Source organism: Canis lupus, chromosome 8 (genome assembly GCF_011100685.1).
Source record: "Canis lupus familiaris isolate Mischka breed German Shepherd chromosome 8, alternate assembly UU_Cfam_GSD_1.0, whole genome shotgun sequence".
NCBI classification, from domain to species: Eukaryota; Metazoa; Chordata; class Mammalia; order Carnivora; family Canidae; genus Canis; species Canis lupus.
In genome coordinates, this window is record NC_049229.1 from 29,971,953 (window position 1) to 29,988,336 (window position 16,384).

General features: G+C 39.2%; 1 long non-coding RNA gene across 6 annotated transcripts in view; it reads right to left on the bottom strand.

The window, feature by feature from the left end:
• The window catches only part of LOC100686192, a 97,133-nt gene that overhangs the window by 43,464 nt on the left and 37,285 nt on the right, over nucleotides 1-16,384 (bottom strand). The window contains exon 4 of one of the 6 annotated variants that reach the window (XR_005362869.1): nucleotides 4,654-5,387. The exons of the other annotated variants lie outside the window; for them this stretch is intronic. This is a non-coding gene — a long non-coding RNA (uncharacterized LOC100686192). Of the gene's footprint in view, nucleotides 1-4,653; nucleotides 5,388-16,384 lie in introns of those variants that run through there. 6 annotated transcript variants of the gene reach the window in all.

Sequence of the window (16,384 nt, forward strand, 5' to 3'; positions counted from 1 at the left end):
CATTAGAAATTAAAATGGCAAATTCCATTTCTAAAAGATCTTTTTTGGAGGGGGGTTGTGGCTAGGGAAAAGGATCTTTGTGTGGCCATTACAATAGAATTCCACCTGCAAATTCCATTACCACATATTTTAGGGGAAAATAAGCTTGAAATAGTTTGCTTATTTAGAAGATGATTGCTTTCTAAAAGTGAATTAAATGCAACTAATGTTGAGTAAAGAAGAAAATCAATTAACATCTCTCTTCCCCTACAAGCACCATCAGCAACTTTAGGATAAAAAAAATAGAGAAATTCTCTTATTTTTGTGCTTCTTGTCTCACATTTTCCCAGGCTTCTCTTATATAGTCACAATAGAATATGAAGTGGTGTATGTTTCAAATCTACTTTGAATGGTTTTTCAATGACTGGTGGATTCTCTTGGTTATCCTATTGTGCAATTGTACCTGCTCCTACTGCAGAGGAGCTGGTGCTAACTTCATGTCTGCTAATGTTCTTTCCATACTTGTGAATAAAGACATGGAGATGGAATTCACCTACTAACCAATATTTAAGTATATTAACTACATCTCTGGACCAGTGTAAGGAATTAGCTAAGTGTAATGAATAAGACAGACCTTATCTTTGCCCTTACAGATCTTACAGTCTAATGAGGAAGACAAAGAAAAAGTAATTATGAGTATGATGAGTGTAATAAAAACAAAAGCTAAGTGCGTTCAACAGAAGGAACTGACCTAGAATTAACTGATCACGGTCTGAGGACAATGAGAAAACCAGTCATATAGGAGTAGAGGCCTGTCATCCAATACAAAATTTGGCTGGACTTTCATCCCTGGAAGGTAATCTCTAAATCCTTGGAATTTCCTGAGGGATGAGTGTCTTTGTTACTCATGGTGGAATCCAACTCTATGCCTGAGCTTATGCTAAGGAGATGACTCAGGATGGGGCTAGCTAATCTGGAAGAACCAACCATGTGATTCCAGAGCCTTGGGGCTTAACACACATGACTTTCAGGGAGGAGAGGAGTGCTGGAAATTGAATCCAATGTTACTTATACAATTAAACCCCAACAAAAGCCATGGACACCCTTGGCTCAAGTAAGCTTCCTAGTTGGTGATACACATTGATGTGCTAGGAGGGTGACAGATCCTGAGGAAATGGAAGCTTTGTATTTGGAATCCTCTTAGACCTCAGCTATGGGTCTTTTAATGGTTGGTACTAATTTGCATCTTATAGGTGAAACTGTAATGATAAGTATAGTTCTTTCCTGAGTCCTGTGAGTCATATTAGTGAGTTATTGAACCTGAGATGGTAGTGGGAACCTCCAAGCTTGTAGCCAGTTGGTCAAAAGTGCAGGTGGTCTGAGAACTTCAGAGTTCATGACTGGAGTCTAAAGTGGGAGGAGTCTTATGGAGGACTGTGTCCTTGACCTGTGAAATTTGACCTAACTCTGGATAGTTAGTATCAGAATTGCATGCAGGAGTGTCAGGAGTGTCAGAACTGCATGCTGCAGTTAGTGCAGAAGGCCAATAATGGGAAATGCAATTGGATTGACAAAACTGAGGGAGGTTATGGAAGATTTGTATATGAGACATAGATATTAGATTTGGAAAGGGAAGATGATATGATAAAATAACAAAAGCTTAAATTATTAAGTGTTTGCAATGCATCATGAACACATGTAAGCATTTTTAGGTTTCTTCTCATTACCTTTTACCTCCTTCTATCCTATGGTGTGGGAAGCATCTTTATTTCAAAGATGAGTACTAAAAAACAAAACAGAACCATGAAAATAACAAAAAACACTGGACTCTGCTAATCTGAGAGTTGCCATGCATGTGCTGTTGACCTTGGAAAAACCATAGCATTATATGACCTCAGTATGTTCATCAGCCCTTGCATCTCTAGAATTTTAATATTCCAGATGGTGCTGTCTGAAAAGTCACAGGTTATTTAAGTAGTCTGTAGGAAAAATGTAATTTTGGACATTCATTTGTATTTTCAGTAAGTGCTTACTGAACATTGCCATGTGCCATATGCTGGGCTCTGCGTAGGAAATGCAGAGATAAGCACAATGGATATGGTTCCTTCCCTCTAAGAGCTAATAGATATTCCCTCAATATCTATAGTATTGTGTAAATTCCCCTTTTATTTCAAATGAGATTACTTTTAAACAGTCAGTATGAAGGAAAGCTGGTGTATTAAAAGAAAAGCAGCCTATTGCATGGGGGTGCAAGAGATTGGGAAAGAGCTTTGCCTTGCTATTAGGAAAATGGAAGTTTGAATGGAAATGGAACATTATGGACAGACTGTGAGCATGTGAGAGGTCACCTTTAACATTAGATAGTGATCTTGGGGAGCAAACCCCAACAGTAGTGTGTGTGTGTGTCCATTTTGTTATGAGTGACAAAGAAGGCAAGGCATTACTCTCTCTACATATTTACTCTCACCTTACTATACGAGGAACAATACACTAGTTTCACAGCCTAGATTAAGAAGAGACTTTCAGACTTGGAGTAGAGAATTCAAGCAGAGGAATACATGAGACTGGATGAGCAGAGTGACATTAAACATGCATAAAGACTTTACCCATATTTCAAAGCCTCCAGAACCATTTGGAGGCACTTTGTGAACACACAGATTCTACTGCGGATTTTTAAAATCAGAATTTTTAGTGGAGGAGATTTAGGAATAAGGCTTTTGATTCTGATGCTTGTTAGATTTGAGAACCACTGGTTTATCTGACTAGCACACAACGATGGCTCTCAAAGACTCAAAGAGCCCTGTCATCAATAATGACCACTTTGTTTTGCTCTCCTGACATTATTCTTCTGAATGGGCCAGTTTGGTTTCTAAAGCTATTGATTTATGGATACTGCTTTCTCCCTTCTTCCATCTGTAGATTTTTATTCTCAGTTTCTTTTGTTGGCATCTAAAGTTAAGGAGATGTTTTTTGCATTTTTTTGTGATGGAGTCATTTCTGCCTTGTATAGTAGACACAGATTGGGTACTTTTGGTGAGAATCTCAAGGATGGGGCAGAAGGTAGATCTAAGCCATCAAAATCATTTGAACTAACCAAATCAACAATAAATCACAAACTCCAGATTTTTGTTTAAAGGGGAGGAGACCAAGGCAGTGGATGTGCAAATTAGCCAGGCCACGACTTGCTGGCTCTGGTTCATTTTGTAAACAAAAGCAGGCCTGAATTCAATCAAACATTACTTGTTAAAGTAAACTAGCAAAAAGCTGGTGAAAATTAAAGTAGAACAGAAGATGGTTTCAATAATTTCATTCTCCGGCTTTTAGCTTAAAAAAATCTACCCACCATTCCATTCTATGCGGCTTGTCCTTTCTTTCAAGATACTTTCATGAAAATTAAAGAGCATTTTAGTTATGCATATACTGAGAAATGCTACCTGTAGTATTGCGTAAATTGCCTTGGGAACACATGTCTGAATACTATCATTTGTTGTTTTGACGGTATTTTTGTAGGCTTTTAGAGATTTTTTAAGTGACAGAAATGGGACCCAATAGGTTGGCTAGCTGAGAGACTAAATTGTTTGATAAATACCATGTGTCTGGTATGCTATACTTGTTTGAAGTGACACTGAGAGATTAGTTGTTTCTAGACATTTTTTGGTTAAATCTTTAATGTATACATTTTTTGGTTACATCTTTGAGTTTCTCCTCAGAACTGAATAAGCCTAAGGGGTTTTGCTCAGTGGGCCATGGTTTTTGCCTGAGGTTAAGTTTGTCACTGAGGTGACGTGTTTTACTCAAAGAGGGACAGTCAGAATGCCATCAGAATCCCTGCATGAAGAAGTTCTAATTATTAAGCCTGAACTTACAAGTTTTGGTAGGAATTTTCTTTGCATGGAGAACTGTCATTTGGGGGGTTGTGTTGGGGCAGGGATCCAGAAGATCATTTCTAAGAGTTTTGGGACTAGTTGTAGCTGTCTAGCTGTCCACCTAGGCCAAAAGTAATCCCGAGTCATTGCCTGAAATTCTCTCCACCTGTGAGCTTGTGCTATGTTCCAGCAACTGAAAGAGGTGTTGATTCATTTCAGGCCTAGTTTGTCTATGATGAAGTTCAACCCACCACAGAAGGACTCAGGGGAACTGCACTGTGGGCTCTAGGTCTGTGATTTATGTTTTCCCTGTGCCTTTCTCTGTTACTCTGCATTGCTGACAGTGAGGCAGACATCATATGTGTTTAGCCCAAAAGATAATGCTCAGTACCTTATAAGAATGTAGAACAGAGGTAGGTAAGAATATCTGATAGGCGCAAATCAACCGTTGGTGATAAAACAACCACCAAGGTCAAACAGTAACAATACTCCCCTGCTCTGGAATCAGATCCAGGAGGCAAACATTGGTGATGGCCTCCCCCAGGGCTACTTGCTATCATCAAAACATGGTGAAGAACTTGGACTTCCTCCTACTCAGGTCTATCAGTTGAGTGTAGAATATTCAACTTGGGGTGGATACAGAAAAATATGCTCCCTGCCCTGCCCACTCAGAGCTCTTAAGTATTAGAAGAGGATTCATTTAATACTTAATGATGATTTGGATCTAAAATAATTACCAATTAATCTTCTTTAAATGCTTTTATTGCAGGTCCTCTTAGAGACAGTACACTGGATGAAATGACCTCTTACAATTCCTTCTTATTCTTTGGTCTCATGATGATTTGTTTCAATGACATCACAGGGTGGAAACCGCTTTCTCCTGAAAACTTTAAATATCAGCTATGGGAGGAGCTTTTTCTATTTCAGGGTTATGTCATTGCTCTGGTAGTTGACGGTTCTATTTTGAGAAATACCAAATTCTTATCTTCCATCCTGGTACCTATCTATGGCATTGGCCCAACAACTAGTTACAAGAGCAGTTGAGCTTGCAGAAGGTCCTTGGGAGAAAAGTCCCTGGCTCATATTCTAATAGTCCAAGGAAATAAGAACCAATTTCCTGACACCCCTACGTCGGTGCCTGCCCTCCTGGAGTGATTGAGAATGATGTTTGTACTCTCTTGTATCTCAGCTTTTACTCCTTTGTGTTTATTCCATTGCTGAAAGACTCAGAACATCACTTTTCTAGTACACATTGTTTGTCTGAAAATACACCTGGAGACTTGCCCAATTTGGAAATGACTTAAATTACAAAAAAAGCACAGCTGTCTTTAACAGCTCTAGGAGTTCATGCAACGAGCCTACAATTTATTGAGTAGGATTAGATGCTTATTGCCTATGACACTTTAAATACCATTACATTGAAGTTTATACAAGAAAGTCCAAGTTTAAAACTGGAATCTTAGCAATAACAGCTGGGCCATTTGTTTATGTGATAGGCAGGAAAGAATGACTTCTGTAATCTTCGTATTTGGCTTCAGGATTCTGCTCAGGAGAAAAAAAAGATGGGGAGGGGGGAGAGAGAGAAGCTAATTTCAGATTGTCAAGCTGAGCTGAACACTGCTGGCTAATTTGTCCCTCATGTTAAGACCTCTGCCAAGGTTCCTCTTGTATCCTCTTGCTCTCTCACACCTGACAAACCAGCGCTTGAAATACTGTAGCCCACCTCTCTGACAGCAAGGGGTATGTCGCTAGCTCGCTTGCAGCTCTCTCCCCCAGGCGGCTCACATTCCGCATTTTGTTTCTAGCATGAAAGACTTTGTTTTAAATCATAATAGCAACCAGGCTGTAATCACATTAGAGCGCACATGGAGAACTTGCAAACAGTCATGTGTTTTGGATTTGACATTCTGATTTATGGTTGTGTGCTCCAGTTACACAGCTGCAATCTCATTTTCCGACAAAGATGTTTTCTATTTTTCTATTACTTTGCTTCACCCTGTCTTTATGTTGGGGAAAATGAAAGCCACCAGGTGAAGTCATAACATAAGTACAAATGTTTTCGTGTTTGGGTTGGAGAGCGTAATAAATGGTGTATACCAGCATTTCAAACACAGCTTGTTATTTTTGAATAAAAGTGTAAAGGGAATTGCTTACTTAAGGTAATCGCAAATTAAAGAGGTACGTGGAAATTTGTTTGTAAAACCCAGAATTGTCCTACAAACTTTCTATGTCTATCACCTGATATCAATTTCCTAGGAGGGAAATGGATGGTAATGTTCCATTTTAGATATTTGGGTAAACTGAGCTCCCTACTTAGGTATATTCATTTCACAAAATTCTAATAAATTCATGATAGGGAACTTCTAAAGATAATCTGTACATAAGCTGTACATTGTGCAACCCAGAGACATAAAGTAGTTTGCCCAAGGTCACAGAGCTGGATAGTGATTGATAGAGCTTAGTCTAGAACTCAATTTTTATCCGTCCTATTCCAACACATTTTCCACCTCTCCATTTAAATGCAGGGTGAACAGCACTTCCTGTGGTAAACTGACCACCACCACAAAGAATATTCCACATCAGTCTTTTGTGAACAGATGAAAAAGGAAATTCCTTTCACTTTTTTGGGTTTTATTCACATTTAAACATTTTATGTTGTTGCTGTTAAGTCTGATGAAAATTCAAGTCCATACCTGGTTCACCAGTGCAGGACACAATATTCTATCTTGGTCTCATATTTGGGGTACAATGTTGGCAATAAATGTAACAATCTTAAACTCAGATGTGTTAACACTGAACACATTTCAATTCTTCACAATGAGCAATTACAAATGTGTTTCTGGCAATTCAATAAATCTCAATAAAAGGGTAAAAAATATCTGTATAAGAAAATTCAAAAGATATATACTATGAAGGTGTGCATGGGTGTAAGCAGTCAGATTGACTTGGAAATCTCTATAAAGAATAGAAAGAACATTAAGATCTATTATCTGGATCATTATTTTGGGGCCCATTTCCTCTTGCATAAATTATCTTTGCTTTGTGAGAAGATTTTAACTTCAATGGTCATTAGGTCACCATGGTTTTCTCATAGAGAAGAAAATCCATATACCTAGTAATTAAATATAGCATTTCTTAGTAGGATTTTCTAAATCGCAAATAATGATAAAAAAAATTTTTCCTCTTGTTCAGGAACTGGAAGGAGAATGAGGGACTAACAATTTTGTTTATGATTTTTACCTGAATGCACATGAACAGATGCTATGTTAGAATTTTAGGTTCTCTTATCTAGCTAGGAATAACACTTAGCAGGTAGAGTAGACATGTTTTTGATATCTATACTGGTCTCTCCCGCCTCCATTCTTCCCTTTTCTTGACCACAGCACCAAAATTTTCCTTGTGAGGAAGTTATTTCCACTTCATTTTCATCCATGAGAATTATCATCCTACCCTGAGACCAAAGGGTAAACTGATTCCTTAAGCCAGTTACCTTATCTTATCTGCTCCTTTGTGACAGTGATAGTATGTGGTTTGGGCACATGACAATGAGAGTCAAAGAGATGAGTCCAAGAACTTCTGAGAATGTTATTAATCAATGTGCCTGATGAGAATGTGAGAGTCGTAGAATTTAGCAGCTTTCCTTTTTCTCTTCTTCCATTTTTTAATCTCAAGGGGAAAGCCTGGAGCTTTCTAGAGCAGCTAAACACTGAGGAAGGCAGAATGGAAGAACAGGGAAAAACACATGTTACACGTCAGATCAAGCTTCCACTGAAGGTGGTCCTGGAGGGCAACCCGATCAGGTGTAGGCTGGTGGCCTGGGTGGTGAAGGGATTTATCCAAGGCAGAACCAAAGAGATGGAAGTTTACTGAATACATCTCAAGGAAGCATCAGGCAGGACAGCAAAGCAGACACTGTGTGTCTAAAGGTGGTGGGGGAATGGGAGGTGAGGAGCATATGGAGTTCTCCGTTTTTGGTACCTGTGCCCAATTGAAAATAGCCCATTGGTCAACTATGGCTTATGGATATTTTGAGGTGGGTCACCTAATGGGCCTGTTTGTATTCAGCCCAGTGGTCACTGTGGACCCTTCTAGCTCACTCAGGTTACCATTGTTCAGGTTGGCTGCCTAAAAGGGCCTCTACAGGTCCTATCAGGATTTTTAGTGACAGATGAAAAAAAAATTCCACTTTCGTGTTTCCTGGCACTTGTTACTGGAAGACTCCTAACTGATATACCAGGGAAGTGTAAAGACAGTGAATGTCTGCTCTGAGCATAGTTCTCAAAACAGTCTTTAAGGAACATGTGCCTTTGTGCGATCTCATCTATCTCACAGTAAGGAAGGAGCATATGCATGTAGTGCTCAGCAGAGTGACTGATCAGAGAGGGGCTCCTAGGAATTGTAGCAGACATTATGGTAATGATGATGGTGGTGACTCTGATTGCTAGAGTTTAAGTCAGAGAAATTATTTGCCAAATACACAGAGAAGATGCTGGGAAATGCGTCTTTGCCTGACCTAATAAGATAGAATAAGATTATTGTTAATTTAAAATGTCTTACTTTACCAGAATATTTATGTAAAGACCAACTTTACAATCTGCCTAAATTCCCCCATTTAATATTAAAAAGAAATTCTAATAAGGTTTTCTCAAATTCTCATTGCCTCTATCATGGGTCTTCAGTGACTGTGAGTATTCCCACCCCATTATGTTAGGATAGGCCTATGATTGGCTTGAGATCCACATTGTTCCAAGACACTACCCTTAACTACAAGCAGCTTTCCATAAGCGAAATCCGAAGTACTATTTCTATTGTCCGTACATTTTTCAAGGGAATGTCAGTGTGTGATCTCCAAAAGCATGAGGCACTGAAAATAGTGTAAACTCCAATAATCACAGTGTTACTACAAGGGAAACAATTTTCTTTTGCTACAGGTATTCTAACAGTTGTAAAGTTTGTTAACTAAAACGTGTAAAATTTGTATTGATAAACTCTTACAAATAATAGAACTCCTCTTTTGTTTTAATCAGTGTTGTCATAAAACGGGATCTATCTGTATTCATTAAATTTGTGGATCCTTAGAAGGCACTGCATGTTTCACTGTTTTTTCTTTTAGTATTAAGATGGATTTAGTTTACTTTAACCATGACCTATAGGATGTACCTTTTTATCTTAGGGCAATTTAAGGCATAATATGTGTTCATATACCCCATTCTTAGGTAGTTACTTTTTTTTTTTTTTTTTTTTAGTTCTTAGGTAGTTACTTAAGTCACCATCATCCTAAGTAGTTAATGTTTACTAAATTACACAAAGTACCCTGTGAGTCACCTGACAGTGGATGTGAAATGATTAAACAGCCCCAGGTGCACATTTACTGATATGATACCTCAAGCAAATGGGATTTATCAAGAGCATAATGAAGCTTGAGTTTTAGGACTGTACACTTAACATGTCTCTTCTAAGGATCTCAGTCAGGGGGGACCCTAGCAATTCTTACCTGTAACCTCTAATTTGTTTTCCTAAGGAGGGCTTTCTAAAATAATAAAAACAGTAGACTCACAAAAATAAGGAATAACTTGATTTCTTTGTTTCTTTCAAGGGGTAGGAACAAAGGGAGAACAAAATCCGTTTTTGGCTTGAACCCCCATTCATAGTGGCCTTTATAGGAACAAGGAGTTAAAGATATTCCTCTCTTCTGGCATGCAGAGAACATACCATTCAGAAGCTGTGGCTTCTGCTCATGTTAGTGAGAAGTATAGTTCTGTGCAGCCATTCCTGGCTAATATACAAAGCAATGGGCAACACTGGGTTGTGATGGTTAACTTTAGGTGTCAGCTTGACTAGGTAAGGGATACCCATACAGCTGACCAAACATTATTTCTCTATAAGGGTGTTTCTGGATGAGATTGATTAGCATTTCATCTGTACACTGAGTAAAGAAGTGCACCAGTGCAGATGGGCATCATCCAATACACTGAAGCCGTGAGTAGAATGAAATGGTGGGAGAAGGGAGAGTTAGTTCTCTGCTTGAGCTGAGGCACACCTCTTCCTCTGCCCTCAGACCTTGCTGCTCCTGGTTCTTGGACCTTTAGACTCAGACTAGGACTTAATATCCTTGGTTCCTTTTGTTCTCAGGCCTTTGGGTTTGGACTGAAACTATACCACTGGCTTTCCTGGACTTCCAGCAGAATCATGGACCTCACAGCCTTCTGAATCATGTAAGCCAATCACTCATAATAAATTTCTTTCTATATATCTATATCTAGGTTTTTGGTTTATTTCTCTGGAGAACCTGCTTAATATTTATGTAGATGTAGAGAGTAAGGACTTCTGTAATTTCTCCTCAGTCCTGGGATAGGATAATGATAAGACAGGGCAAGTGTAACATACAGGCACCTGGACATTGAGAAGAGAACCCATGGAAACAGGAAGAAACTGAGCGTTACCATAGCGAAAAGATTTCTGTTTTCGACAGGCTACTTAATGTCTGTGTCAGTCTTTCGTGAAAGGGAATCAGACATCTCTGCACATCCTTTGGTAACTACAGCTTGAAGCTAACCTTATAATATAGTATACTATACATATAGTATATGTATAATATGCATATACAAAATATGTAGTAGGATGTAGTCATTTTGCAGCACAAGTCATTTATGTAAAATGCTTCTACAATGACAGTAATACATGAATAGGAGCTCATTTAAAATATATTAAGACAATACAAATAAAAGAGAAGTCTCCTATTGGCTGCCCCCCACCTCTCCGTCCCCCTACGTTTACTGTGCCAATTTCAATCATTGCCTTAGGAGGGAGAGCCCATGTTACCAGTTTGCAATATGTTCCTCTGTGCCTTTTTACACATAAATTTACATTTGCAACTGCACTTAAATGGAGATAGTATCTTACTGACTTTCAGGATCAGCTTTCAAAAAAGAATGAGAGAATATGCTACAATACAGGTGCAGCAACTTTCCTTTGAAGCTCAAGAATATACATTAAAGATCCTTCATGTCAGCCTATATAGATGTATCTCATAATTAACTGCTGTATGAATACCCTGTAGCATGACCATATCCATATTCGTTTATATCTTCTCCTTACTGATAGGTCTTTTGCTATGGCACTTGATGATACAATGAATATTTTTGTGTATTTTTCGGTATATTTGTATGTGAATCTCTCTGAGAAGGATACGAAACAGTAGAGTGACTGGGTCAGTGAATTCTTACACTTTACATTTTAATCTATCACCTTCCTCCAAAACTTGTTCCAGTTTATGCTCCCATCATATCTGGGGGTGCTCATCTCAAGTAACATATAATGTTACTCCTTTTAATTTTTTGCTAATTTTTAAAAATTATTTATTTATTTATTGATAGTCACAGAGAGAGAGAGAGGCAGAGACATAGGCAGAGGGAGAAGCAGGCTCCATGCACGGGGAGCCCGATGTGGGATTCGATCCCGGGTCTCCAGGATCGCGCCCTGGGCCAAAGGCAGGCGCTAAACCATTGCGCCACCCAGGGATCCCAATTTTTTGCTAATTTGATGAACATAAAGTTTTCTAATTATTGGATCATTTAATCTTTTAAAAAGATTTTATTTATTGATTCATTCATTCATTCATTTAGAGAGTGCAAGTGGGTGGAGTGGCAGAGGGAGAGAAAGAATCTCAAACAGACTCTGTGCACTGAGTAGGGAGCCAGATGCAGGGCTTGATCCCGGGACCCTGAGCGCATGGCCTCAGCTGGAACAAAGTCAGATGCTTAACTGACTGAGCCATCCAGGTACCCCAAGGATCATTTAATTTTTAAGTAAATATTTTGGTATCTTTCTAAGTTCCTCATTAATGAATAATCCTAAATATTTTTATACTTGGATACTTATATTTACAGCTTGTGTAATATGGGTAAGATTCTGGAACTCAAAGTTAGCAAAACAAGATAAGCAGCCTTTCAAAATGCAGACACGGCAGCTTAAAATTTTGGCTAGCTGGGTTGTGTATTATATCTACCTCAGAGATGATTTCTGCCTCAATAATCCAAGGGAAGACAGCAAAAATATTAACAAACTAACCTTAAATACATCTAAGAGACCTAGCTAAAGTAAGTTTAATTTCACAAACATTTACTCTGCAGCTATTTTGTTCATAGCTCTCTGCTAGGACTAAAAAGATAAGTGACATCTGATACTTATCAAGTATTTTACAGTTTAATAATGAACGCTGGTAGGCTAAAAAATAAATGTAAACGCAAGGAATATTTTATTAAGGGTCACATGACATAAAAACTGGGTGCTCCAGAAATTTTAAGAGAGGAATTCTAGTTTGAGATATTAGGACTGGCTTCAGAGCTAGGTAAGACCTCAAAAACAGATTTCACATGGTGGGAGGATAGAGAAGGACATTCAAAGCTGAGAGAACAGGAGGAGCACACAGGTGAGGCTGTGTGTCATCTTTTGGGGCCTAATGTCTGTGTGTGCGTGCATGTATGTACACACACACACTAAGGCTGGGATTTGGGAGTTAATGTAGAGATAAGCCTGAAAAGTTATTTGGGTCCAGAATGGACATTATTCTACAGGACAGTATTTTTCAAAAGGCAGATCAACTACACCTGCATGGGTTAGCTTGCATATTTAAAATGCACATCCCAGCCTCACCCTAACTGGATTAACAATATTTGGGATTTGGGGCCCAGGAGTCTTCATTTTTAACAATATCCCATAAAGGTTTGGTTTTTATGTTTTTTTAAGTGCATTAAATTTGAAAATCACTCTTTCAGACTAGAGTGAGCCTTTGAAAAACTTGGACTCTTCTGGAAGGGGTCTAAGGAAATCTAAGGGGACATCCTGCAGGTGGTTCAGGGAAAAGAAAGAGAAATGACCCTGGGGGTGGGGGGGAAGTCCTACTGACTAGTGCCCTTGGGACATACTGTCTTTGGGATTGCTCTAATATCAGGATGTATGTTGCTCAGAGCAGCCCAGGTCAAAAGCAGAGATGCATTTAGGACCATTTAAAACCAATATTAGCTTTAATGCTCTTTGAAAGAGGCATAATTAGGAATGTAAAAGTCAGGTTACCTCTGATTAGTGAGAAACAGAGTGAAGGGTGAATCTATTAGGAGCTACTTGTAAGACATTCACACTTTAAGAACATTGCTTTGATGATTTTGAAGGAACTACATTGGGGGAGAAAGGCAGCTGAACCAGTTCCTACTTCAAAGACCTATTACACTGTTTATCTTTTTAGGGCAATACCCTTAATTGTTTTGAATGACACTAAAAGACTCTTAATTTGAATATGAATGACTTGGCCATTTGCAGGTAAATTTTGGTTAACTCCATACTATGAATCAACCAATAATTTTTAAAGATTGTTTGCATTTACCTGTATGTATTTATATGTGTATGTGCATAATTCCATGCGCCTTTATGCACTTTCAAATCATATTAAAGACGCTGATCCTTGCTACTGTGAGCTATTTGGGAGAAGGATCTTCACTTATTTGCAAATAAGACAAAGATTACATGTTTTCCTTCATTCAGTACTAGAAACCAGGTTTTCCAAAGTCTCAACAGGATTCTTCTAAAAGCCTTGAAGACAATTAAAATGTGATGGCGATGGCCTGTGGCAGGTAAGGAAATTGTTTGCCATTCCCTGCAGATAGAAACACTGGGGAAATTCTGCAGTCTGAAAAATGGGAGGGGAGGCACACACAAAGGATTTTGAGAGGCTTAACTGTGAGGATGTAGATATAAACAGAAAGAGGCAAGTTGCTGGACAACCTTAAAATTCTTTCTGTAGGTAGGTATTTCAGTTGGATTTTCGGTTGCCATAGTAAACCCCTGAAGCAGAAGATGCTCTACCAAAATACCCTTCAACAGGGATATCATCTTATGTCACAGTGACAATAGAAAAGAAAAACTGCATAAAATGGGCTTATGGTTTTTTACTGCACCAGGTCCACGTTGCAATAAAAGGAATCAGGAATTTAATGACATACATTGTGTACCTACCAAAGTAGGGTGCTATGCTATTTATACATTTAGGAATTGGAAAGACAGATAGGATCCAATAAATGTAAACTTCCAAACATTACCAAAACTTCAAAGTTTTCTTATTGATGGAGCTGCCAGTTTCCATTAGTACATAGCACAACAGCTTTCTAAAAAGGAAAGGAATGTGGGATGTAAGAACCATGGTGACAGTCTCTAGAAAAGGTATATGTGGTCAGAGCAATCTACAAGGATCATGCTGTGTTTTCAACACTCCAGCCCTAGAAGCCTAGTATTTTCCTTTATTGCCTTCAGCACCTTGATGCTTAAAAAATATTCTTGTGTCTTCCTTTAAACCCTTCTCTGAATATGCATATAGACATCTCTTTGGGCTATGAGCTCATACGTGAAATAGGATCCTTGCCTTGATGAAACTGCATGGGAGACATCCAAGAAATATCTGCTCTAGGAAATGATTTGATGATTCAACAAGTTGGCACTCTTTCTTCTGAATCAAGACTGTGCCAGCCTTCGTGTCAGGGGCCACTGTTGGAAGGCTTGGCTTTCAACTGAACTGTAACATAGAGTCCTTAACTGCCCTGGTCAGTAAATGTCCAGCCGCTTTTTCTATCCATTTAGAGATCTTAACTTCAATCATCTGGCCAAAACGCAATCTGGGTAATCTATAAACCCAGAATTCCCCAATAATTTCACTTGGATGAGACATTGCATTTTCTGTCCTCTTTGCCCCCCAAACTTGCATCACATTACATGCTATTAAACATGTTCCACTACCAAGCTGGCTGAGGCAGCAGGTAGCACAAAAACTGTGCTTTGTACTCACTGACTCCCTTCAGAAGCCAAGTCTATAAACTGCTTGTTTATTTGGCAAGAATGCAAAAGGAGTGTCTTTCATTTCTTCCTTCCTCGTTTTCTACCTTTGAATTGCATTTGTCCAAAAGAATTCCACAGGTAATAAATAGATTTATATGAAAGGGGGTTCACAATGACATCTTGATTTTTTTCAATTAAAAGTATTTTTTATTAGGGGCACCTGGGTGGCTCAGTCAGTTAAGTGTCTGTCTTCAGCTCAGGTCATGATCCTGGGGTCCTGGGATTGATGAAGTTTTGGAATATAGGTGAGGTCCGGAGCTGATGACCAAGAAAGAATTCTTGAGACATCTTTGGTGCAAAATAGTAGTTTTATTAAAGCACGGGACAGGACCCGTGGGCAGGAAGAGCTGCTGCCCCGGGGCCTGTGAGGGGTAGCTGATTATATACCTGGGAATTGGGAGGGTATTGGGAGGGAATTGAGGATAGCTGTACTCTCTAAGGAATTTTGGAAGCATGGTTTCCAGGACCTTGAGGGGGCTAGCTACTGTTGGGAAAAGGTCACTTATTACCGTCCAATAAAACCTGAGTCATGAGACCCTTCAGATGTGTATCGGTGGACCATGTGCTTGGGGGATGATTGCCAACATGTATCTTAGGAGTTTAGAGATAAAGGAAATTTCTAAAGGAATTTTTATAGGTTAAAGTAGACTTACAGGCTCCTGGGAGTTGGGCAAAGATTGCCTTCTGCCCTTAGCAAAGTATGAACATCGAGGCAGTTGAGTCTGAAGAGGAATGTCCCTTTGCCTGTTTCAAGGACTTGTCAATGTGCTGCCCCAGGCTCGTGCCTTGTCCTCAGCTAGCCCTGTGTTCCCCCTTCAGGATCAAGCCCCATGTTGGGAATCCTTGCTCAGTGGGGAGTCTGCTTTTTCCTCCTCTTCTACCTCTCCTCCTGTTTATGCTCTCTATTAGTCTTGGAGTGCCTGAGTGGCTCAATCAGTCAAGTGTCCGACTATTGATTTTGGCTCAGGTCATGATCTCTGGGTAGTGAGATGGAGCCCTAGGTCAGGCTCTGTGCTCAGTGGGGGAATCTGCTTCTCCTCGTCTCCCTTTGACCTTCTCCCCACTTGCACTTGCGTGCACACATGCACATTCTCTTTCTCTCAAATAAACCTTAAAAATTTAAAATTTAGTCTCTATGTTGCTGTGTCAGAGAAATTAAGACTGGAACATACGGTTGTGTAGATGAGCTATAGTTTGCCTTTTAGAGATCTATGTCTAGAGAACAAGCCTTGAAAATCAATAATATTAATCTCTAAAGTACTCCCCCTGGAGAGTTCGGTGCTTATATAAATACATTTGACTTGTTTGCTTTCTTTATGGTCAGCATCCTTAATCCATAGCACCATCTTGGGTATTTTTGAAGACAAGTAAAAGAAGTTTTAGGAATGTCTTATGCTTGCCCCTAACACAACTAGAAAGCAACTGTACTATCACCGAGGAGACTAAACACACATAAAATGCCCACAAAACAGAACATGCTAAAATGCGGTAGAGAAAGCCGGTATAGAAGTCGTACTAACTGTATTTGAATCCTTACTCTACCACTTATCAGGTGTGTGATTCTGGGCAAGTTATGTAACTGCTCTATGCCTCATTGTTCCCACCTATAAAATGGGAATAATAACAGTTAACACATCTAAGGGTCTCAGGACAGG